Source organism: Salmo salar, chromosome ssa22 (genome assembly GCF_905237065.1).
Source record: "Salmo salar chromosome ssa22, Ssal_v3.1, whole genome shotgun sequence".
Taxonomy (NCBI): Eukaryota; Metazoa; Chordata; class Actinopteri; order Salmoniformes; family Salmonidae; genus Salmo; species Salmo salar.
Window position 1 is genome coordinate 7607396 of NC_059463.1, and position 26462 is coordinate 7633857.

A 26462-nucleotide genomic window follows, 5' to 3' on the forward strand; every position below is an offset into this window, starting at 1 on the left:
TTAATCTCTAAATATCAGCTACCCAATTTAATCAGGAGTAATCTTGAGCCTATTTGCAGTGAGAATCCATATGTGTACATAACAGGAAATGCAGAAGTATTTTCTTTTTCACTATGATGCAGCTCATCAAAAATGTACTAATACAAACTTTAAATCACTGATTATGATAATTTAGCCCACAGGGTTAAACTCTTAGACAGAAGTTATAACTAGCCAGATTTCCCCTTCTAGATATTGTCCATTTTACTTTGACCTGTCCTGTTTTTAGCACAGCATTGTTGAATACTAATTTCTGATTGGTTAGAAGAGAATTTTAGAATGGAAATTAAAACCAGATGGGTCAGTTGGAGAAAAAAAAAAATCAGGGCAGTTGCAAAAGATATTTGGACACCTTGCAATCATGACGCAAAATGCGCCTACACATACTGACCGAAGTTACAGAAAGCTAAACCAAAATTGGATACATTGGAAATGCAGGTCCAACGAGGAAAAACTTAGCTAGCTAACTATCTGATTGGTTTTTGCAGAAACATATTTTTTTGGAGCATCTGATGACCTAATGTGGTGAGTGATGAACATGAATTTCTCTGGTCCCTATGTTGCAGTCATGACACAGCACTATGATGTCAAATCCTCCCACATGTTTCTACCCAGGTAGCAAAAATACATTTTCTAAACCTTTTTAGGTGTTGGATTGGTTGCCTAAACACTCTGAATGCATTCAGATAAACGTTTCGGTGTTGGTTAAAGTGTAGGGGACAGATTACATTTTGTAAACATTTGACAACATTTGTAAACGTTGGTATTAGTGTAATTTACGTTGGCCATTATTTCCTTTTTAAACGTTAATGAACATCCAACAATGTTTAAAAAAAATGTTGGCAAACGTTGGTAATAGGTGTATTTTACAACATTGGTTTGGTTTCAAACGTCCATCCAAGTTCGCCAATGTTTAACAAACGTTGGTAATAGGTGTTATATGCGATGATGGCTTCAACTAATAAAGACAGGAAATTCCAACTATATATTTCGATTTTTTTTTAACCAAGGAAATACAATATAAAACTGTTACTTACTAACGCTTGATTAATTATAATTGGATTAGCTGTAACGGTCGTCGTAGGATAGGGACCAAAATGCAGCGGGTTGAGTGCTCATCTTAACTTTTATTTGTGAACACTTAATTCAACAAAACAATAACCGATCGAAACAGTCTTGTAGGCTCACACAGCAGTACAAAGAAACAACCTCCCACAATTCCCAAAACAAACACACTCCTAAATATAGGACCTTCAATCAGAGACAACGATAGACAGCTGCCTCCAATTGAAGGCCCCAATCCCCATCAACTAAACATAGAAATACAATACCCTAGCACAGACATAGAACTAACAACATAGAACTAACCCCCCCAAAAAACGGACTAATAAATCAAATACCCCTCTACATGAACACATACTCAAAACCATATAAAACAAATACCCCCTGCCACGTCCTGACCAAACTATAATAACAAATAACCCCTTTACTGGTCAGGACGTGACATTAGAAACTAATTACTAACTAATTATTTCCCTAGTATTTCCTTTTTTTTTTCAACTGGACATATTTAATAAAACACTGGAGTTACAAAATGTCCTCTTTAGTCAAAAAGCATTATGGTCGACTCTGTGCTTGTGCTCCTTCTCTCTCTTGGGCTTCTGTCTCTTGGCTTCTGTCTCTTGGGCTTCTGTCTCTTGGGCTTCTGTCTCTTGGGCTTCTGTCTCTTGGGCTTCTGTCTCTTGGGCTTCTGTCTCTTGGTCTCGTGCTTCCGTCACTCTCCATTATTTCAAGTGTTGTGGTCTGAAACAAAGTAACTGAGTGTTAAAACTCATCATTGGACTAGCATTTATTTGAGGGGCACAGTCAGCTCGTGCTCTCTCACACCATTTGGGCACACAGAGCTCTTTCTGTTTATCTGCGACTCTTCTCTTCTCTTCAGATGTGTCAATTTTGACAAGTAACGTTACAGAATAAGAACGTTACCTAGCATTATGGGATAGTGGTGAATTACAAACATGGCTGTACCCATGAAGTAGACCTGTCGACAGCTTAATAGATTGTATAGTTACTAATGTATAGTTAGGCATAACTTGCATGTGGTAAGTCGTAGCTACTGCTGTTACTTCGCTAATGTTTTACTTCGTGGATTACTACGGTATTTAGCTAGACTAGGCTAAACATCCAGCTATTGTGTTAGCGAGCTACGAGGGAGTCGATCATACAACTGAATTATTCAGATAAATTACAATGAAGAACAACAGTTTCATGTAAGTAAAACACTTGTGCTGATGTTGCGTACTGTTAATGAACACAAAATATCTGATGTGGAACTCCACCTGTCCTACCTTCGATCTGTATTTGTTGCCCCCCTCCTTAAATGGCGCATGCTTCAGGTATTCACCTATTTCGGTCTCACACTCAGTGATTTTGGCCTCTTTGTGGCATCTGCTGCAGGCCTCTGAATGAGATTGAAACACATCATAATTCAGTTTAATTAGTAGTAACGCAGCTCAATATGGGATTTTATTGTAGATCTAGGACAAGGAGGCCAATGGATTCTAGGTAAATAGATGCTGGTTGACTTCTGAGCTATAAATAATAAAGGTTCTACTAGGGTATCCGGTATAAATGTGCACCTACTTGTCATTACTCTTAAAAGAGGCAGGTCTTCGAATGCCAACTTTTTCTCCTTTTCATACTGAACTGGGACAACAGTCTGTTGGTCCCAATGCGCCCTATCATCCTTCTCACAGTCTTCCCTACTGTGTTGGACCCATGCATACTGAGATAGGATGTCTAGTCGAGTAATTGAGAATTTGATTACTAGTATGTCTGACAGAAACAGTGAAAAATATGTGACCTACAGTAGTAGCCCTATAATACTTTATCGGCCGGTGTTTATCTTTCTGTGTTGAAGAAGTACTTGCAGTGAGAACATACCAATTGTTTGTGAAAATTCTCCTCTGTTGAGATCCGCTTAAACAGTAGCTTCAGGTCAGCCACAGAGTCTTAACGGTGATGGCAGAATGTCGAGGTCCTCAGCTGTGGTCGATGGCCTTGTAGCAATAAGGAGCCTCAGTTGCTCTTGCTGGTTCTCAATTATAATGTCTAGCTTCATCAGTACCTTTGTCTGGAAGGCTTAACAAGACAACATCATTGATTAGAACGGAGACATATAATTGAGTCCTAGACAAGCTGTTTTAGCAGAAAGGATTAAAGGGGAGTTGCTATTTTGACCAAAGCACTGTTAAATCACAGATGAACATATACAGTACTAACCAGACATCATTGCAATTATCCCCTTAGACTGCTCAGCACTTGTGAATGCAGATTATTTTTGTTGGAGACCTATGAGGCTGGGTAGGAGGTTTAGCGTAAAGCAATTAATTCATTCTTAACAGTGCATTGTGACATTTCAGAAAAACACAACGGTTTTGGTTGAGGGGAAAAATAGAGAGGGATATGTTGATACTGTTGGGCACTATTAAGGGAGGTTGACTATGTACTGTACTGTAGCTCCACAATGAAATAGGGTGCATGCCAGGCAGCAGGCTGTTAGCCAGCCTGCCAGCTTAGTGGAGTCTGCCACTAGCACAGTCAGCGTAGTCAGCTCAGCTTTCCCCATTGAGACCGTGTCTGTGCCTCGATCTAGGTTGGGCAAAATTAAAAATGGCGGTGTTCGCTTTAGCAATCTCACTAGTATAAAGACCTCCTCCATTCCTGCCATTATTGAAAGAGATTGTGATACCTCACATCTCAAAATTGGGTTACTTAATGTTAGATCCCTCACTTCCAAGGCAGTTATAGTCAATGAACTAATCACTGATAATAATCTTGATGTGATTGGCCTGACTGAAACATGGCTTAAGCCTGATGAATTTACTGTGTTAAATGAGGCCTCACCCCTGGTTACACTAGTGACCATACCCCCCGTGCATCCGGCAAAGGCGGAGGTGTTGCTAACATTTACGATAGCAAATTTCAATTTACAAAAAAAAAAACAATGACGTTTTTGTCTTTTGAGCTTCTAGTCATGAAATCTATGCAGCCTACTCACTCACTTTTTATAGCTACTGTTTACAGGCCTCCTGGGCCATATGCAGTGTTCCTCACTGAGTTCCCTGAATTCTTATTGGATCTTGTAGTCATAGCAGATAATATTCTAATTTTTGGTGACTTTAACATTCACATGGAAAAGTCCACAGACCCACTCCAAAAGGCTTTCGGAGCCATCATCGACTCAGTGGGTTTTGTCCAACATGTCTCTGGACCTACTCACTGCCACAGTCATACTCTGGACCTAGTTTTGTCCCATGGAATAAATGTTGTGGATCTAAATGTTTTTCCTCATAATCCTGGACTATCGGACCACCATTTTATTACGTTTGCAATTGCAACAAATAATCTGCTCAGACCCCAACCAAGGAGCATTAAAAGTCGTGCTATAAATTCTCAGACAACCCAAAGATTCCTTGATGCCCTTCCAGACTGCCTCTGCCTACCCAAGGACGTCAGAGGACAAAAATCAGTTAACCACCTAACCGAGGAACTCAATTTAACCTTGCGCAATACCCTAGATGCAGTTGCACCCCTAAAAACTAAAAACATCTGTCATAAGAAACTAGCTCCCTGGTATACAGAAAATACACAAGCTCTGAAGCAAGCTTCCAGAAAATTGGAACGGAAATGGCGCCGCACCAAACTGGAGGTCTTCCGACTAGCTTGGAAGGACAGTACCGTGCAGTATCGAAGAGCCCTTACTGCTGCTCGATCATCCTATTTTTCCAACTTAATTGAGGAAAATAAGAACAATCCGAAATTTCTTTTTGATACTGTCGCAAAGCTAACTAAAATGCAGCCTTCGCAAATGGAGGATGCCTTTCACTTCAGCAGTAATACATTTATGAACTTCTTTGATCATGATCATTAGAAAGCAAATTACAGACTCCTCTTTAAATCTGGGTATTCCTCCAAAGCTCCATTGTCCTGAATCTACACAACTCTGCCAGGACCTAGGATCAAGGGAGATACTAAAGTGTTTTAGTACTATATCTCTTGACGCAATGATGAAAATAATCATGGCCTCCAAACCCTCAAGCTGCATACTGGACCCTATTCCAACAACACTACTGAAAGAGCTGCTTCCTGTGCTTGGCCCTCCTATGTTGAACATAATAAACGGCTCTCTATCCACCGGATGTGTACCAAGCTCACTAAAAGTGGCAGTAATAAAGCCTCTCTTGAAAAAGCCGAATCTTGATCCAGAAATTATAAAAAACTATCGGCCTATATCGAATCTTCCATTCCTCTCAAAAATTTTAGAAAAAGCTGTTGCACAGCAACTCACTGCCTTCCTGAAGACAAACAATGTATACGAAACGCTTCAGTCTGGTTTTAGACCCCATCATAGCACTGAGACTGCACTTGTGAAGGTGGTAAATGACCTTTTAATGACGTCAGACCGAGGCTCTGCATCTGTCCTCGTGCTCCTAGATCTTAGTGCCGCTTTTGATACCATCGATCACCACATTCTTTTGGAGAGATTGGAAACCCAAATTGGTCTACATGGACAAGTTCTGGCCTGGTTTAGATCTTATCTGTCGGAAAGATATCAGTTTGTCTCTGTGAATGGTTTGTCTTCTGACAAATCAATTGTAAATTTCGGTGTTCCTCAAGGTTCCGTTTTAGGACCACTATTGTTTTCACTATATATTTTACCTCTTGGGGATGTCATTCGAAAACATAATGTTAAATTTCACTGCTATGCGGACGACACACAGCTGTACATTTCAATGAAACATGGTGAAGCCCCAAAATTGCCCTCGCTAGAAGCCTGTGTTTCAGACATAAAGAAGTGGATGGCTGCAAACTTTCTACTTTTAAACTCGGACAAAACAGAGATGCTTGTTCTAGGTCCCAAGAAACAAAGAGATCTTCTGTTGAATCTGACAATTCATCTGGATAGTTGTACAGTCGTCTCAAATAAAACTGTGAAGGACCTCGGCGTTACTCTGGACCCTGATCTCTCTTTTGAAGAACATATCAAGACTGTTTCAAGGACAGCTTTTTTCCATCTACGTAACATTGCAAAAATCTGAAATTTTCTGTCCAAAAATGACGCAGAAAAATTAATCCATGCTTTTGTTACTTCTAGGCTGGACTACTGCAATGCTCTACTTTCCGGCTACCCGGATAAAGCACAAAATAAACTTCAGTTAGTGCTAAATACGGCTGCTAGAATCCTGACTAGAACCAAAAAATTTGATCATATTACTCCAGTGCTAGCCTCCCTACACTGGCTTCCTGTTAAGGCAAGGGCTGATTTCAAGGTTTTACTGCTAACCTACAAAGCATTACATGGGCTTGCTCCTACTTATCTTTCCGATTTGGTCCTGCCCTACATACCTACACGTACGCTACGGTCACAAGACGCAGGCCTCCTAATTGTCCCTAGAATTTCTAAGCAAACGGCTGGAGGTAGGGCTTTCTCCTATAGAGCTCCATTTTTATGGAATGGTCTGCCTACCAATGTGAGAGACGCAGACTCAGTCTCAACCTTTAAGTCTTTACTGAAGACTTATCTCTTCAGTAGGTCCTATGATTAAGTATAGTCTGGCCCAGGAGTGTGAAGGTGAACGGAAAGGCTGGAGCAACGAACCGCCCTTGCTGTCTCTGCCTTGCCGGTTCCCCTCTTTCCACTGGGATTCTCTGCCTCTAACCCTTTTACAGGGGCTGAGTCACTGGCCTACTGGTGTTCTTCCATGCCGTCCATGGGAGGGGTGCGTCACTTGAGTGGGTTGAGTCACTGACGTGGTCTTCCTGTCTGGGTTGGCGCCCCCCCTTGGGTTGTGCCATGGCGGAGATCGTTGTGGGCTATACTCGGCCTTGTCTTAGGACGGTAAGTTGGTGGTTGGAGACATCCCTCTAGTTGTGTGGGGGCTGTGCTTTGGCAAAGTGGGTGGGGTTATATCCTGCCTGTTTGGCCCTGTCCGGGGTATCATCGGATGGGGCCACAGTGTCTTCTGATCCCTCCTGTCTCAGCCTCCAGTATTTATGCTGCAGTAGTTTATGTGTCGGGGGCTAGGGTCAGTCTGTTACATCTGGAGTATTTCTCTTGTCTTATCCGGTGTCCTGTGTGTATTTAAATATGCTCTCTCTAATTCTCTCTTTCTCTCTTTCTGTCTTTCTCTCGGAGGACCTGAGCCCTAGGACCATGCCTCAGGACTACCTGGTATGATGACTCCTTGCTGTCCCCAGTCCACCTGGCCGTGCTGCTGCTCCAGTTTCAACTGTTCTGCCTGCGGCTATGGAACCCTGACCTGTTCACCGGACGTGCTTGTTGCACCCTCGACAACTACTATGATTATTATTATTTGACCATGCTGGTCATTTATGAACATTTTAACATTTTAACATCTTGACTATGTTCTGTTATAATATCCACCCTGCACAGCCAGAAGAGGACTGGCCACCCCTCATAGCCTGGTTCCTCTCTAGGATTCTTCCTAGGTTTTTGGCCTTTCTAGGGAGTTTTTCCTAGGGAGTTTTTCCTAGCCACCTTGCTTCTTTCACATGCTTTGCTTGCTGTTTGGGGTTTTAGGCTGGGTTTCTGTACAGCACTTTGAGAATATCAGCTGATGTACGAAGGGCTATATAAAAATAAATTTGATTTTGATTTGATTTGTAACAGATATGCACAATTCTTACTGGATGCTGCAGGTAGCGCTATTACGCCAGTTGTTGTTTTGGCTGGTAGGCCTGTAGGAAGTTCAGATTAAACTCAGGTATGTGAATTCAATGGGCTATTACAGTCAACACCAAAGATAAATGGACAGTAACACAGTTGTGGTGCATTGGGCACTTTGGAGGCCTTTCCTTTTTGCGGGATATCTTTGGGTAATTACAAATCATAAGAAGCATGATTGATTTGGCATTGCATTGGGCCAAAATTCTGTTAGTTGTGAAATCATAAATCATTTCTCCATATAAGACACCTTCATTTGTGTCCTGAAAAAAGAAAAAGATGGCGCTGAAGAACATGGCTGACGTTTTACATTCTCCCAACCAATTGTGCTATTTTGTACATTTTTTGGGCAATTTGTGTAATTTATTTTTTTACTTATTGTGTACATAATGTTGCTGCTACTGTCTCTTATGACCGAAAATAACTTCTGGACATCAGAAAAGCGATTACTCACCGTGGACTGGAAGAAACTTTTTCCTTTTACGAGAAGGATGTCCTGCTTTCACTGGAACAGGCCCAGATCCACGCCTTTTGTGTGAAGAAAAGGGGCCGGAAAAGGGGCCGCAGATCGGGCAGCCTTCTGAGAATCCGTAGGCGAGCGAGTAATCTCCCACTGCCATCCGTTCTTCTTGCTAACGTGCAATCATTGGAAAATGAAATGTATGACCTACTATTAAGATTATCCTACCAACGGGACATTAAAGACTGTAACCTCTTATGTTTCACCGAGATGTGGCTGAACGACGATACGGACAATATAGAGCTAGCGGGATTATCCATACACCGGCAGAACAGAGACACTACCTCTGGTAAGACGAGGGGCGGGGGTGTGTGTCTATTTGTCAATAACAGCTGGTGCGCGATGTCTAATATTAAAATAAGTCTCGAGGTATTACTCACCTGAGGTAGAGTACCTTATGATAAGCTGTAGACCACACTATCTACCAAGAGAGTTCTCATCTATATTATTCGTAGCCGTCTATTTACCACCACAGAATGAACCTGGCACTAAGACCGCTCTCAACCAACTCTATAAGGCCATAAGCAAAGAAGAAAATGCTCACCCAGAAGTGGCGCTCCTAGTGGCCGGGGACTTTAATGCAGGCAAACTTAAATCAGTTTTACCAAATTTTTACCAGCATGTCAAATGTGCATCCAAAGACAGAAAAATCCTAGACCACCTTTACTCCACACACAGAGATGCATACAAAGCTCTCCCCCGCCCTCCATTTGGAAAATCTGACCATAATTCTATCCTCCAGATTCCTGCTAACAAGCAAAAACTAAAGCAGGAAGTGACTCGCTCAATACGGAGGTGGTCAGATGATGCGGATGCTACACTACAGGACTGTTTTGCTAGCACAGACTGGAATATGTTCCGGGATTCATCCAATGACATTGAGGAGTACACCACATCAGTCATCGGCTTCATCAATAAGTGCATCGACGACGTCGTCACCACAGTGACTGTACGAACACATCCCGACAAGAAGCCATGGATTACAGGCAACATCCACATCGAGCTAAAGGCTAGAGCTGCTGCTTTCAAGGAGCGGGACACTAATCCGGACAATTATAAAAAATCCCGCTATGCCCTCTGATGAACAATCAAACAAGCAAAGCGTCAATACAGGATTAAGATTGAATCCTACTACACCGGCTCTGACGCTCGTCATTGTGGCTGGGCTTGAAAACTATTACGGACTACAAAGGGAAACCCAGACGCGAGCTGCCCAGTGACGCAAGCCTACCAGACAAGCTAAATGCCTTTTATGCTCACTTCGAGGCAAGCAACACTGAAGCATGTACGAGAGCACCAGCTGTTCTGGATGACTGTGTGATAACCTTTAAGCAGGTCAACATTCACAAAGCCGCTGGACCAGATGGATTACCAAGACGTGTACACCCCCCCCCCCCCCTTTTGTACCCTGCTGCTTCTCGCTGTTTGTTATCTATGCATAGTCACTTCAACCCCACCTACATGTACAGATTACCTCAACTAGACTGTATCCCCGCACACTGACTCGGTACTGGTGCCCCCTGTATATAGCCTCGTTATATAGGTTGTAGGATACCCTTAAGTACAAGTTTACCCATGTACAGCATGAATTGGTGGAATTCAGTGGCTTTCCACCTTTCGATTTCATCTAGACTCCTAGGCTTACGAGCAAAGATATTGGGCACTGCCGGTTTCAGCTCCAACATGCGGGCACTGATATTTGCAATATGACTCCTAGACATTCTTGTTTCCCTCTTTCCATGCATCCAAGTCAGAATCAACTTCTTTGTGACACCCAGACAAGCCTGATGCATATAGTCTACTGGAAAGGCCTTCACCATGTCAATGTCAAACTCTATGAATAGAGACATCTGTTGGTGATGTTCTTGTTGAGTGTGCTGTCAGTGCATGCCTTTAGGTCTTATACAGCCTGATATGTAACTCACCCAAGCCAGACTCCCTTCTGGGTGCATCTCTCACATCTGTAGTATCCTGAGAATTGTTTGAACCCTCCTTCTGACATGATCACATGTCAGAAGTATTTTTACTTGCCTGCCTCGATACACCATTCCCTCATCTTGGAGCTTCTTCATCTCTTGTATGGTATCATTAAGAAAGTTGCGGTCATTCGGTTTAGAATTTCCACATGACAGTGCAACTGGGAAAACTATCGGTGGGGTGTTGAGACCACACAACACAGACCAGGTAACGTTTTTTGAGCTTTTGAATAGGGGTAGTCCATCAACATTCAGACACATTCAAATACTCAGTCTCATCTGTGAAGCAATTGGGAGACTTGTCTAAGATCTTCTTCAGCATGTTCTCTATTCCCAAAAACACATAGTCAATGCCAGACTTCATTTCGACCTGCACATGTTTATCATTTTTTAACAGTGTACGTGCACTACATGGCAGATCATGAACTCCATGTTTTTTCAGTATCTTGAGATACTTCGGTGTGCTTTATATTATTTACAACAAGCCAAGAGGCTAAGTCTTCTCTTAGAGTGGATTCCATCACTGTGTCATTGTTTGAGTCCCCATAAATATCCCTTTGACTGATTTCCCCATCATCATCATCATCGGCTCCATGAATGTCCCCTTCACTGATTTCCCCATCATCATCATCATTGTTGGCTCCATGATTGTCAATTTCTCTGATTTCGTTTGATGTGTCTAAGTCATAAGGACTTGGTGTGCATTCCATAGCAATTTCTGACTCCGCAGGATCAATATGCCTTTCTTGGCCTGGCCTATTTAAGCTACAGTCCTTTAGTAGTTTTCTCCTTGAGGCAATCCATTTCCTGTAATAGCAGCATTCTCTCGCTCTATCCATTATATCCTGAAATAAATGTATTGATCGTGTCATTGAGATATATACACAGTGGCTAGTGGGGTGCTTAGTTGAGTAATTGGGTGGGTTAATTAATTTAAATAATTCAGATAATTACCTTATGTTAGGTGGCTGGAGGAGGAGGAAGACTCTTACAAAGAGTAAGTTACCAAGGGCTGCAGCTGGTTCGTTGACTGGCTTGTTGGCTGGCTTCTGGCTGGCTTCTGTAGCTGTAAACAGAAAACAGCAGTAACTTACTTGGCAAAAGGAGAATGATGATCCGAAGAACTCAAGGCAAGGGGGTAACGTAACGTTACGGCTGGTCAGCTGGCTGGTTAACTAGCAGAACGGTTAAGTTAGAGAGTGTTAATAAGCCTAGTTTACTCTGTTAGTCAACTTAGCGAACGTTAACGTTACGTTAAGTGAGTCAACTGAGTTAGGTAAGCTAACGTTATCTAACGTCACCTTGTACTAAAAGGTTAACTTACTTAACTTAGCTTCCTAACTCCAGGCATTCAGTTGTTTAATAATCTAACATCAACACTGATTACATAATTAAAAGCTAATGTTACCACATATAAAAATTACAAAGTGAACCGACGATGTTACTGCAGTAATTCACCTAAGTGACAGTTAGAAAAGAGGGTCTTGTCTGCATTCAAGTGGTCGCGCATTCCGCAAACAAGTTGATGGAACTGTGCGTTTCTATGCGTTTCTTTCTTTGAAACCTAGTGACAACGTTTATAAACGTTGGCAAAGAGTTCCCTTTTGTACATGTCAAACAGTAACACCTATTGGCTACGTTGGAATAAGTTTCAAATACATTTATTTTGAAACCTACTGATAACGTTTATAAATGTTGGCCAATAGTTCCTTCCCGTACGTGTCAAACAGTACCAAATCCCAAACTATTGGCTACGTTGGAATAGGTTTCAAATACATTTATTTTGAAACGTTCATTTTGAAACCTCCTGACAACGTTTAGAAACACTGGCCAAGAGTTCCCTTTCATAGACGTCAAACAGTACCACATCTCAACCTATTGGCAACATTGGAATATGTTTAAATACATGTATTTTTAAACGTTTATTCATAAATGTTAAGAGAACGTTGTTACAACATTTGTTTTTGCAACACCAATATACAACCTTTCCCATCCTAAGTCCAACGTTGGTTTAGGTTCCAGAAACTTTTTGTGCTACCTGGGTAGTTTGACCAGCTGTTTTCAGAAACTGGTGTTTTTCAATTCAGTTGTCATATTGGCAGGTTTGCTAGCAACAGACTTTTTAGCTAGCTTCTAGCGTAGTGTGTTTGATATGCAATGCAATCTTCTCGTAATTAACAGTGTTGCGCGTCCTGACGAGAAGGCAAACTTTTCTAGCTATGTCAGGCAAAATCAGGCATAATCAGCTCATTATTATGGATGTATCAAGACCGTTGCCAGGGAGCGAGCTATGGAACATATACAACAAACAACTGGGTCGCGTCCATAAATATCAAAGTAATCAAACAAACGACTGTTTTGCGTCTCTACCAACCAAAAGATAATAAAGGATGAATTCTCTCATAAAATTGAAAATATCAACGATTTTATACTTTTTTCGACTGGTATATGTGTGCTTTAGTATTGTTTTCTTTGGCAACTGTGGTATAAACCGAATAAATGCTTACGTTCTGTACATTACCATAGAAAAATGTACTCTGCCTCGTCCCACTGCGTCGTCCATTATTTCCAAGGTAATGTACAGAACATCGGCGTTTATCCCTTACTTAACATGTCATATTCACATCGAAGCATATTTTTCTATTTGATTGGGTGCCATTTAGGTTAGGCTATTTGATCGGAGTAACTTGCATGGTGTAAAAAGTGTCTGTCTCATGACACTAGCTGGGTTTCCATCCAATTTGCGACAGAATTTCATGCAAATATTCAAAAATCTGCATAAAAGCACATTTTCCCACCAGCAATGTTTCCATCAAATTGATAAAAGGCTGTGCGTGATGACATAGTACACATACAATTAACGTTTGCGGTAAATTCAATTCTACTGATGATTTTGTCACAAAAATGTGTTATATAGCAAATGTGCCCATTCAGGTATTAGCATGTGCTCTCTAGCCAACAGCTCGCAGACACAGTGGGGCTTGCCTACATGATGAGATTATTATGGACAAAAGACAAGATCATTTTTATTTGTCAAACAGCAGCCAAGCATCAATCATTATATCACCAGAATAAGACCCTCAATATTTAAAGGAAAGGAGCATCAAACTCATCACCGTGCACTTTCACCACATTGTGAAGTTCATCATAATTTATTTCTCATAGTGGGAGGACCACACAACATATCATCAAGCGACTCCAAGTTTATTTCAATGTGATGGCTATTATATAAATATTTGTGCATAAATGTGTTTCCACCGAATTTTCTCACATAATTACTTTTACAGACACAAAAAGATCCCACCTTGTCTAGCATATTTTGTTTTGTCGACATTTGGAAAGTTTACCGAAAAATGTGTTGTTTTACATAAGGCCTGTCACGACATCTTTATACAACGTACTTTACTTGCATATAAAATTTGAATGGAAATCTGGTTACTGTCATAAATTTGATCTCCAGCCAGTAGGATACAGAAAACGACACTCTTTTTACCTTAGGCTATTAGGCTACATGATTTATGTAATTTCTTTTTGACGGAACATTGGGGGAGTGCCGCTATTTTGCGCCCCTGCCTTGGACAAAATGGGTGCTACTTATCATGGGGCGGCATCAGTGCTCACCTAAATGTCCAATATGCCACTGAGTGAGAGAAATTGTCTTTGGGAAGAATTATGTAAGGTATATAGTGCATTCGAAAGTATTCAGACACCTTTACTTTTTCTACATTTTGTTACCTTACAGCCTTATTCTAAAATTGATTAAATCGTTTTCCCCCCTCATAAATGTACACACAATACCCCATAATGACAGCAAAAACAGGTTTTCACATTTACATAAGCATTTAGACCCTTTACTCAGTACTTTGTTGAATCACCTTTGGCAGCGACTACAGCCTCGAGTCTTCTTGGGTATGACGCTACAAGCTTGGCATACCTGTATTTAGGGACTTTCTCCAATTCTTCTCTTCAGATCCTCTCAAGAACTATCAGGTTGGATGGGGAGCGTTGCTGCACAGCTATTTTCAGGTCTCTCCAGAAATGTTCGATCGGGTTCAAGTCCGGGCTCAAGGACATTCAGAGACTTGTCCCGAAGCCACTCCTGCGTTGTCTTGGCTGTGTGCTTAGGGTCGTTGTCCTGGAAAGTGAACCTTCACCCCAGTCTGAGGTCCTGAGCACTCTGGAGAAGGTTTTCATCAAGGATCTCTCTGTACTTTGCACCGTTTATCTTTCCCTCAATCCTGACTAGTCTCCCAGTCCCTGCTGCTGAACCCCCCCCCCAGCATGATGCTGCCACCACCATGCTTCAACGTAGGGACGGTAGCAAGTTTCCTCCAGACGTGATGCTTGGCATTCAGGCTAAAGAGTTCAATCTTGGTTTCATCAGACCAGAAAATCTTGTTTCTGATGGTCTGAGAATCTTTTAGGTGCCTTTTGCCAAACTCCAAGCGGGCTGTAATTAGGGTTGCACATTTTGGGGAATATTCAGAGATGGAAACTTTCTGTTGGAATTAACGGGAATATATGGGAATTAACGAGAATATATGGGAATTAACAGAAATATATGTAAATTAATATTAATACCATTTAAATGTCGTTGTTTTTTTGCATTGGATATATTTACCATATCATATGGAGACAGAAACATAAACCTTTTACCTTATCATAAGTAGACATAATTGCAAATTATTAAATCCTTCCAATAGAAAAAATATATATAGTTTAGTTACGAATTTAACTTTAATTAAATGAGTTGACTCTTCACATGGGATGATTTCACTGAACAACAAAAGAAAGGAATATTGAATGATCTCCAATGATACATCGCATCTCCCAAAAACGTTTTCAACATTCATCTGTAAAATGATCGTCTAGAAACTAAAGCTTTGGTTGTCTTCCTCTCAGGCTTCCATGTCTTCTCCCTGGACCTCCTCAATGTCCACATCTTGAACATCAGGCTCTGAGGCCTCATCTTCACTGTCACTTTCTAACCTTGTTGAGGATGGCTCGTTGTCAGGCTCAAAAAGCATCAATTTTTCAACTGTTGTATTGGTCAGCCTGTTGCGTGCTTTGGTGTGTGTGTTCGCAAACAAGGACCAGTTGCGCTCTGAGGTGGCTGATGTTGGTGGGATTTGGAGGATGATGGAGGCAACAGGAGAAAGAGCCTTAGATCCACAAAGTCCCTTCCACCAGGTGGCTGATGAGATATCTTGGCACGACTGCCATATTGCAACTCCATCCCAAAGCCCTTGCTTGGAAGTGTACTTCGTCAGACTGCCAAGAACCTTGCCCTCATCCAGGCCAAGGTGGAGAGATGGTAGTGATGACATCATAGGCCTTGTTGATCTCTGCACTAGACAGGATGCTCTTGCCATCATACTTGGGGTCCAACATGTACGCTGCGGCGTGTATGGGCTTCAGGCAGAAGTCTCTACGCTTTTTGATGTATTTCAGAACTGCAGTTTCCTTTGCTTGGAGCAACAGTGAAGTGGGCAGTGCAGTGCGTATTTATTCACTTACATCTACAAGCAGAGTCTGAACATCAGACAGGATGGCATTGTCTCCATCAATCCGTGCAATGTCTACTGCTATAGGTTTCAGGAGTTTCAGGCTGCTTACCACTCTCTCCCAAAATACATAATCGAGGAGGATCCTCTTGATGGGGCTGTCCGTAGCGGCAGACTGTGATATGGTCATTTCTTGGAGACTCCTCCCCCTCCAGGAGACTGTCAAACATGATGACAACACCACCCCAATGGGTTTTGCTGGGCAGCTTCAATGTGGTGCTCTTATTCTTCTCCCTTTGCTTGGTGAGGTAGATTGCTGCTATAACTTGATGACCCTTCACATACCTAACCATTTCCTTGGCTCTCTTGTAAAGTGTATCCATTGTTTTCAGTGCCATGATATCCTTGAGGAGAAGATTCAATGCATGAGCAGCACAGCCAATGGGTGTGATGTGAGGGTAGGACTTCTTCACTTTAGACCACGCAGCCTTCATGTTTGCAGCATTGTCTGTCACCAGTGCAAATACCTTATGTGGTCCAAGGTCATTGATGACTACATTCAGCTCATCTGCAATGTCGAGACCGGTGTGTCTGTTGTCCCTTTTGTCTGTGCTCTTGTAGAATACTGGTTGAGGGGTGGAGATGATGTAGTTAATTATTCCTTGCCCACAAACATTCGACCACCCATCAGAGATGATTGCAATACAGTCTGCTTTCTCTATGATTTGCTTAACCTTCACTTGAACTCTGTATCCAGCAAATGAGTAGATAAAGCATGTCTGGTTGGAGGGGTCTATGCTGCGTGAAGAACATTCAGAAATCTCATCCAATACACATTGCCTGTGAGCATCAGAGGTGAACTAGTTCAATACACAGCTCAAGAAAGTCATTTATCAGCATTTCCCTGACTACATTCCTCTATTGAGTAAAAAAAAAACAGGATTCCAGGAGGACCATGAGCTGTTGCTATCGATAAGGTGTCTGATTAATCATTTTCACCTCGAATAGAAGTAGAGGGACTTTTGTCAGAGGTTGCTTGTGTGAGCTCTGAGGGAACTTTATGCATTTGGCCAGATGATTCTGCATCCTTGTAGCATTTACATTTACATTTGACTCATTTAGCAGATGCTCTTATCCAGAGCGACTTACAGTAGTGAATGCATACATTTCATGCATATTTATTTATTTATTTTTACATATGATTTGGCACAGTATTTACAAATGTACACAGCTTTTCCTTCTACATTAGCTGCAGTGAAATGTCTCCACACATCAGATAGTGCCTGTGGCATTTTCCTGTAAAGATGAGAAGAAAATGAGTATTTTTTTTTGTTTTTTACATGTACAGATAAATAGTTAAAAGCAGTTAGATTAAACAACTCCTTTGTAAGATAAATGTTTTAAAATGAAACATATATGGAAACAGGTGAATTAACACTCCTCAGTTAGCAGGCTAAAACCCACATGGTAGCAAAAACTAACTAGCAGAAATTGTTGGCAAGTTAGAAATTATTTAAACACACTTTGCTGTAGGCTACTATTTACTAGTTAACAAAAAATCATGCATGTCATATAAAATATATTGACATCACCAAGTATTGTAATCAAAACTTTCCAGAAATCATGTAGTCCTTGGCTCAGACAGTGTAGTAGTGTGGGCTCAATAGCATCTCATTAGTGTGCAAGATCTTGAGAATCAGCTGTACATGTGATGGAAGAGTACACTGCACATGTGATGGAAGAATGCACTGTGCATGCAGAGGGTTGAAATTCCATTGAATTGGGGATAGTTTAACCAAAATATGCCACAAGACCTAGAATTGCCTTTTGTGTATTCCACATAAAAGGTTCACTGTTATAAGCTATATTTATTAATGAATTTAAGCAACATTTCCAAAAATCCCGGGTTTAACTTCCCATGGAAAATGTACATAAAATGTACGGAAATTTACCGGTAAGTTTCCGAACCTTTGCAACCTTAGCTGTAATGTGCCTTTTACTGAGGAGTGGCTTCCGTCTGGCCACTCTACCATAAAGGCCTGATTGGTGGAGGGCTGCAGAGGTGGTTGTCCTTCTGGAAGGTTCTCCCACCCCGATTGCTCAGTTTGGCCGGTTGGCCAGCTCTAGGAGGAGTCTTGGTGGTTCCAAACTTGTTCCATTTAAAAATGATCAAGGCCACTGTGTTCTTGGGGACCTTCAATGCTGCACAATTGTTTGTTTTGGTACCCTTCCCCAGATCTGTGCCTCGACACAATCCTGTCTCGGAGCTCTACAGACAATTCCTTCAACCTCATGGCTTGGTTTTTGCTCTGACATGCACTGTCAACTGTGGGACCTTATATAGACACATGTGTGCCTTGCCAAGTCATGTCCAAATAATTTCATTTGTAAAAATTTCTACAAACCCGTTTTCGCTTGGTCATTATGGGGTATTGTCTGTAGATTGATGAGGATTTTTTATTTATTGAATCCATTTTAGAATAATGCTGTAACGTAACAAAATAAGACACTGTATGTGTTGTTGGAGGAGCATTTTGGTCAGTTTAGCTCGGGAAATTCCGCCCTTGTCAATCTGTTGCCCTAGGCGGCTGCCTATTCCTGCCTAAAGGGTGGGCTGGCCCTGCATGTTGCAACATGGTCTTTGTGTGTGTGGGAATGATAGGACCTCCCGAGTGGTTCAGTGGTCTAAGGCAATGCATAGCAGTGCTAGAGGCTTTATTACAGACCCCGGTTCATTCCCGGGAGACCCATAGGACGGCGCACAACTGACCCAGCGTCGTCCTGGTTACGTGAGGGTTTGGCCGGGGAGGGGGGCTTTACTTGGCTCATCGTTCTCTAGCAACTCCTTGTGACGGACCGGGTGCCTGCAGGCTGACCGCGGTCGGCAGTTGAATGGTGTTTCCTCCGACACATTGGTGCGGCTGGCTGCCGGGTTAAGCTGGCGTGTGTTAAGGTGCAATGTTAGATGGGTCATGATTCAGAGGACGGATGACTCCACCTTCTCTCCTGAGCCCGTTGGGGAGTTGCAGCAATGAGACAAGATCAAAATTGGGGAGAAAAAGGGGGGTGAAAAATAAGAGGCGAATGATTAAATTGTTTCACCAAAAACAATAGTTTAGCTCGGGAAATTCCACCCTTGTCAATCTGTTGCCCTAGGTGGCTATTGCTGCCTAAAGGGTAGGCTGGCCCTGCATGTTGCAACTTGGTATTTTTTATTTATTTATCTCAAGTCAGTTAAGAACAAATTCTTATTTTCAATGACAGCCAAGGAACAGTGGGTTAACTGCCTTGTTCAGGGGCAGAACAACAGATTTTACCTTGTCAGCTCGGGGATTCGAACTTGCAACCTTTCGGTTACCAGCCCAACGCTCTAACCACTAGGCTACCCTACCCTGCCGTGTGTGTATATGTGTATGTGTTAAAGTAAAGGTATTCTTTCTAAATCATCTATAAAGAGGTGAATGATTATATCACAGTTCACCTAAAACAAAAGCAATATGAATTGAAATCTCAGAAAAGCCTTGATTTTGTTTATGACCCTGAAGCCCTATAGTCCTGTGATAAGTGGTGCCAGTCAGTCAGTGTCTGTTCTGGGTTCTGCCTACTGAACGCCGATGTAGGCCTACAGGTCCCTCATTGACACAACAGGGACACGATGAAACAAGGCAGCGGGCATGTATTACCATATAGCATATGGTTGGTAGAGAGCTCAGTAAGCCTCAGTGATAACAGCTCAAGAGACAACATCAGTCTGGGCGTGGGTCCCACTGAAGACCTCATAAAGGACAAGCTAACAACTTGCACTGAATTTCATTCTACTTATCACCAACCACTCTTAGTGTATTTACACTTCAGAAAATGTATTGGCCTCCGTGCTTCTGAATTGCTACGTCATGTCTAAACAACTGGTTGATGGCCTTCCGTCCGCAAGTGCGTGCACACTTTGGTCGTATGTTTGCAGGATAGGGCTTGTCCATGTAATGCAATGTCCATTTCCAGGCTGACGGCTTGACACACTTCACAGCTGCTGTTCCAAAACTTAGGAAATGGCTCAAGAGCAAATATCAGATCAAAGAGATATGCAGTGGTTCAAGAAGGAGGTCAAGGCAGTGAAGTGGGTGGTTGCTTTTATTATTTGGAAGAAAGTGCATTGTGTTGTATGGAAGTCAGAGGTTAAACATGGATGATGTTTGGCCTTGAAGAAAGCATGCTTGTACAATGTAAAACAATATATATTGTTTTACTTTAACACAAAGATAAACACATGTTCTTTGTGGTCATTTCATCTTGCGTCCTCTGTGTACAGAAACCCGAAAATAATATTTCATAAGAAAAACATTTCTTGGGAGTGTTTTTCCACCTTTATGCCTTCAGAGCTGCCAACTCTCACGCATTGGCTGTGAGACATACGCATATGACCCACTTCTCACAGTACACCTCTTATATCTCACACATTGAAAAGTACTGCTTTTATTTTTCTAATTAGCCCATTGTGTAGTCAGCGCGTTCACTTTTCAACTGTGCTACAAATTGTTTTTGAATCGAAGTATCTGCACCTGCAATTTAACATCACGAGCGGAACCTCTATCATTGTCCTGTCAAGCAGCACGTTAACACAGTTTTATGTACAATGTTGTCAACAAAATTAGGTTGCTGTTACTCCCATCCAAACTTCAGAATGCAGTCTTTTGACAACATATACTAAAATGTATTTTCATTAGTCCCCTTGTTTGGTTTTTGTAATTTCTGCTGTGACAACGAAAAGGCAGCAGACAGACTTACAGTATGTCTTAGCAGGGAAGTTTGGTAGGGTGACCTGATTTGTAACTGTGAAAATGATTTTGTCAAACAGATTGTGAACCACAAAGTGTACATTTGATTCTAGAGATGGGACAATGCATAGACTTTTTTGGGGGGGTTAGGGTGTAGTGGCAGATTTAATTAATCTTGTCTTCAAGAGATTGTATATTTACTTTATTTAGTCTGATCAGTGGGACACTTATCATTCTTAACAATGGGATAAAATATAGGGTAATTACTGTGTTTGTTAGCAAGAACACTACTGTTATTCCCCATGCTTATTTTATTATTAGTGTAATCACAAATTTGAAAATCTGATATGTCTTTTGAAAATGAACTGTATGAGGTTGTGTTTTTGCAGCCATTCATGGACAGTTTTGAAAAAGTCATACAAATATAAATTTTTAAATGTTTATATTGTGCACATGCTAGGCAGAAGTCATAGGGGGACTTACTCATAAACCCATAATCACATCCTATTTTGTCTACATTACCAATCAAAAGTTTGGACACATCGACTCATTCAAGGGCTTTTCTCGATTTTTACTATGTTCTACATTGTAGAATAATAGTGAAGACATCAAAACTATGAAATAACACATATGGAATCATGTAGTAACTAAATTAGTGTTAAACAAATTTAAATATATTTATTATTTTATTTTCTATTTTCGATCCTTCAAAGTAGAAACCCTTTGCCTTGATGACAGCTTTGCACACTCTTGGCATTCTCTCAACCAGCTTCACCGGGAATGCTTTTCCAACAGTCTTGAAGGAGTTCCCAGATATGCTGAGCACGTGTTGGCTGCATTTCCTTCACTCTGTGGTACAACTCATCCCAAACCATCTCAATTGGGTTGAGGTTGGGTGATTCTGGAGGCCAGGTCATCCGATGCAGCACTCCATCACTCTCCATCACTCTCCTTCTTGGTCAAATAGCTCTTACACAGCCTGGAGGTGTTTTTTGGTCATTGTCCTGTTGAAAAACAAATGATAGTCCCACTAAGCGCAAACCAGATGGGATGGCGTATTGCTGCAGAATGCTGTGGTAGCCTTGCTGGTTTAGTGTGCCTTGAATTCAAAATCAATCACTGACAGTGTTACCAGCAACGGCATCCCCACACCATCACACCTCCTCCTCCATGCTTCATGGTGGGAGCCACACATGCAGAGATTATCCGTTCACCTACTCTGTGTCTCACAAAGACACAGCAGTTGGAACCAAAAATCTCAAATTTGGACTCATCAGACCAAAGGACAGATTTCCACGGGTCTAATGTCCATTGCTTGTGTTACTTGGCCCAAGTAAGTCTCTTCTTCTTATTGGTGTCCTTTAGTAGTGTTTTTTTTTGCAGCAATTCGATCACGACAACCTGATTCACACAGTCTCCTCTGAACAGTTGATGTTGAGATGTGTCTGTTACTTTAACTCTGTGAAAAATGTATTTGGGCTGCAATTTCTGAGGCTGGTAACTCTAATGAACATGTATCCTCTGCAGCAGAGGTAACTCTGGGTCTTCCTTTCCTGTGGCTGTCCTCATGAGAGCCAGTTTCATCATAGCGCTTGATGGTTTTTGCGACTGCCCTTGAAGAAATTTAAAAAATTCTTGAAATGTTCTGGATTGACTGACCTTCATGTCATAAAGTAATGATGGACTGTTGTTTCTCTTTGCTTATTTGAGCTGTTCTTTCCATAATATGGACTTGGTCTTTTACCAAAGTAGGGCTATCTTCTGCATACCACCCCTTCCTTGTCACAACACAACTGATTGGCTCAAACTTATAAAGAAGGAAAGAAATTCTACAAATTTCTTTTAACAAGGCACACCTGTTAATTGAAATGCATTCCAGATGACAGATGAAAGAATGCCAAGAGTGTGCAAAGCTGTCATCAAGGCAAAGGTTGGCTACTTTGAAGAATCTCAAATATAAAATATATTTTGATTTGTTTAAAACTTTTGGTTACTACTGTACATGATTCCATATATGTTATTTCATAGTTTTGATGTCTTCACTATTATTCTACAATGTAGAAAATAGTACAAATCTAGAAAACCCTTGAATGGGTAGGTGTGTCCAAAAGTTGGACTGGTACTGTATGTAGAGTAAAATTATGGCAAGGATCTTCAACTAGTAGGCATAAACTACCTGCATTTTAATATTCATAAAACATTTTGGGAAGTTTGGGTGATTTTACGAAATTAGCCCTATTTTAAAGTGACAGTTCACCCAAAATACTACATGTTTGGGTTCTTACCTTGAAAGCAGTCTATGGACAAGGAGACTGCAATCTGATTTTGTTGCCCACTGTCATCAACCATTAATATTAAATTGTGAAATTGAGCTTGAGGTGGTGGGTTGACATCCAAGCTGAGATATCTGCCAGGCATGCAAAGATGCGTGTCGTGACCTGGGTGTCAAAATTGGGGAAGGAGAAAAGTATTTGAGTGTCATCCGCATAGCAATAATAGGTGAGACCATGTGAGGATATGACAGAGCCGAGTCACTTGGTGTATAGAGAGAAGAGGAGAGGGCCTAGAACCGAGCCCTGGGGGACACCAGTAATGAGAGTACTGTTGCAGACACAGACAATTTGACAGGAGGGAGAAGGATTTAGAAGAAGGGAAAGTTGATAGGATAGAAGATGAGAGAGTAGTGGGAGAGAGAGAGTGAAGATTGCAATGGTGCATGACTATCTGGGTAGGGCTAGGGTGGCTAGGGTTGGAGGAAAGGGAGACTAAAATGGAAGCAAAGTAATAATCAGAAACCTGGATGGGGTTGCAGTGAGATTAGTAGGCAAACAGCCTCTAGTAAAGATGAGGTCAAGCGTATTGCCTGCCTTGTGAGTTGGAGGGGATTTGGAAAGGGTGAGGTACAATTTATTAATAATGATATATAAAAATATGATATACAATAACACAGACCTGACTGTACACAGAAAAACAGAAAGGGTCTCTCTGACTTTATGATGGACAGGTACCATAATGGTGTGTGAATAAAATAATATGTGATTATTTGAGTGGGACTGTGCAGACATGGTGTGAACAGAACAAATGAGGACAAATATTAACTTTAACTCTCTACTGTACATTGAGCAACTTAAATAAGAAAGACACGGCAAACTGCTGCTTATCATATCTGGGATCTGCAAGTGCATATAAGTCAACAGAGTTATTAGATATGAAGGAAAATACATTGTGTGGTTATGGCGGAATAGAAAAATGCCCACCACAGCCGCCAGAGGGCGTTTTTGCGATGTGTCCATCTCTAAACATGTTCATGGCCCCAAACTGTATAAGTATACCAAGTTTCATGGTTTTATGAAAGTGTGAACATTATTTTGACCTATCTTACTTGACTTACTTGACTTAAGACCTGGGCTCCCATTAATGAATGTCCTCCATTTTCACATATTGCCTGGACTATATTATTTTGTTTGACTTTAATATGTCCACCATTTTCATTTGATGTAAATGTCTAACAGATGAGAACATTGATTATGAACTTGATTGATCTGGAAAAAGCAACCATGTTGCCAGGCACGCTCCTGGCTGTTCTGCCATCCTAGTAGAGACAAAGAAATTGCTGCCCTCCTCACCTGCAAAACTACAATAGTGTATTGCATCACGGTCCCGTGTGGCTCAGTTGGTAGAGCATGGTGTTTGCAACAACAGGGTTGTGGGTTCGATTCCCACGGGGGACCAGTACGGGGAAAAATAATGTATGCATTCACTACTGTAAGTCGCTCTGGATAAGAGCGTCTGCTAAATGACTAAAATGTAAATGTAAAATGTGTAGCCTACAGTGTTGGCTCGCAATGGATGCTTATCCACGTGGTAGGCCTACCTATTTTCAATGAGAATCCATATGTGTACACAGCAGGAAATGCAGAAGTCTTTTATTTTTTGCTATGATGCAGCTCATCAAAAAAGTACAAATACAAACTTGAAATCACTGATTATTATGACAATTTAGCCCACAGGGTGAAACTCCCATACAGAATTTGTGAGTAGCCTGATTTTCCATATTGTCCATTTCACTTTGACCTGTCCTGTTTTTAGTATTATTGTTTGTTATTCAATAGCATTGTTGAATACTCATTTCTGATTGGTTACAAGGGTATTCTAGAATGGAAATTGAAACCAGATAATGGGGCAGTTGAAAAAAATATCGGGACACCTTGCAATCATGATGCAATACAGTATGTGCCTACACATGCTGACCGAAGTTACAGAAAGCTAAACCAACAACCACACAAACAGAAATTGGATACATTGTAAATACAGGTCCAATGAGGAAAAACCTAGCTAGCTAACTATCTGATTTGCTTTTACAGAGACATATTTGTTTGGAACATCTGATGACCTAATGCGGGGATTGATAAACATTAATTTCTTCGGCCCCGATGTTGCAGTCATGACACAAGTGGCACTATGATGTCAAATCCTCCCACGTGTTTCTAGTTTGACCAGCTGTTTTCAGCAACTGGTATTTTTGAATTCAGTTGCCATATTGGCAGGTTTGCTAGCAACAAACTATTTAGCTAGCTTCTAGCGTAGTGTGTTTGATATGCAATGCAATCTCCTGTGTTAAGTGTCTTGATGAGAAGGCAAACTTTTCTAGCTATGCCAGGCAAAACTAATGCAAATGCAACTTCTTTGCTGTTATTTTGGCTGCAGAGATCATGTGTTAGCCGTAGCTAACTAGCAAGAAGGGACAAGAACGTTACCAGTGAGCAAGGCTATGGAACATATAGGACGAACAACTGGGTCGCATCCATAAATATCGAACTAATCAAACAAATGACTGGGTTGCGTCTCTAGCAATCAAAAGATGATAAAGTATGAATTCTCTTATATATAAATGAAAATATCAAAGATTATCTGTCGAAAATTATACTGGTAAATGTGTGCTTTAGTATTGTTTTCTTTAGCATCTGTGGTATAAGTGGAATAAACGCCTCTGTTCTGTACATTACCTTAGAAAAATGTACTCTGTCCTCATCCCGCTGCATCGCACATTATTTCCAAGGTAATGTACGGAATGTCGGCGGTTATTCCTTACTGAACATGTCATATTCACATCGAAGCTAATTTTTTTATTTGATTGGGCGCCATTTAGGTTAGGCTATTTGATCAGGGAAAGGTTTATGGTGTAAAAAGTGTCTGTCTCATGACACCAGCTGGGTTTCCTTCCTATTGACGACAGATTTTCATGCAAATATTCTAAAATCCACATAGAAACAATATGCACATTTTCCCACCAGCAATGTGTTTCCATGTTGTGGATTAAAGGCTGTGCGTGATGACGTAGTGCACAAACAAATAACCTTTGAGGTTAAATCCAACTCTACTGATGTTTTCTTTCACCAAAAAATGTGGTGTTATATAGCGAATGTGCTCATTCTGATTTTAGCAAGTGCTCTGTAGCCAACAGCTCGCAGACTCAGTGGGGTTTGCCTACATGAGATTATTATGGACAAAAGTGAGAAAATGTTAATTTGTCAAACGACAGTCAAGCATCGATCTTCATGTCTCCAGAATAAGACCTTCAATATTTATTGGAAAGGAGCATCAAGCTCATCAGTGTGCACTTTCAACACCTTGTGAAGTTCATCATAGCTTATTTCATCTGTAGCCTAATAAACTGCTTGCTTTTCTGAGGCTACAGAAAACGCCACTATTTCTACCGTAGGCTATAGGCTACATGATTTATGTTAGGTAATGTTTTGACGGAACATTGGTGGAGCGCCGCAGCAGTTCGTCTCTCCAACAGCACCGTGGAGAGGTGCGCTGGGCATGGATCTTATTTTGCACCCCTGCCTTTAACAAAGTAGGTGCTACTTTTCACGGGGCAGCATCAGTGCTCACCTAAAT

General features: G+C 41.3%; 2 long non-coding RNA genes across 3 annotated transcripts; both read right to left on the minus strand.

The window, feature by feature from the left end:
* Positions 1 to 1480: 1480 nt before the first annotated feature.
* On the minus strand, positions 1481 to 3652 carry LOC106595686 (uncharacterized). Its single transcript, XR_001326441.2, has 4 exons — positions 2983 to 3652; positions 2683 to 2838; positions 2388 to 2500; positions 1481 to 1842 (listed from the first exon to the last, which is right to left on the minus strand). It is a non-coding gene; the product is annotated as an uncharacterized lncRNA (long non-coding RNA).
* Positions 3653 to 9754: 6102 nt separating this feature from the next.
* On the minus strand, positions 9755 to 11996 carry LOC106582702 (uncharacterized). Of its 2 annotated transcripts, none has more exons than XR_006761373.1 (3): positions 11741 to 11996; positions 11237 to 11348; positions 9755 to 11127 (listed from the first exon to the last, which is right to left on the minus strand). It is a non-coding gene; the product is annotated as an uncharacterized lncRNA (long non-coding RNA). The 2 variants fall into 2 exon arrangements; XR_001323376.2 differs by having other exon boundaries at positions 11607 to 11996.
* Positions 11997 to 26462: the final 14466 nt, after the last annotated feature.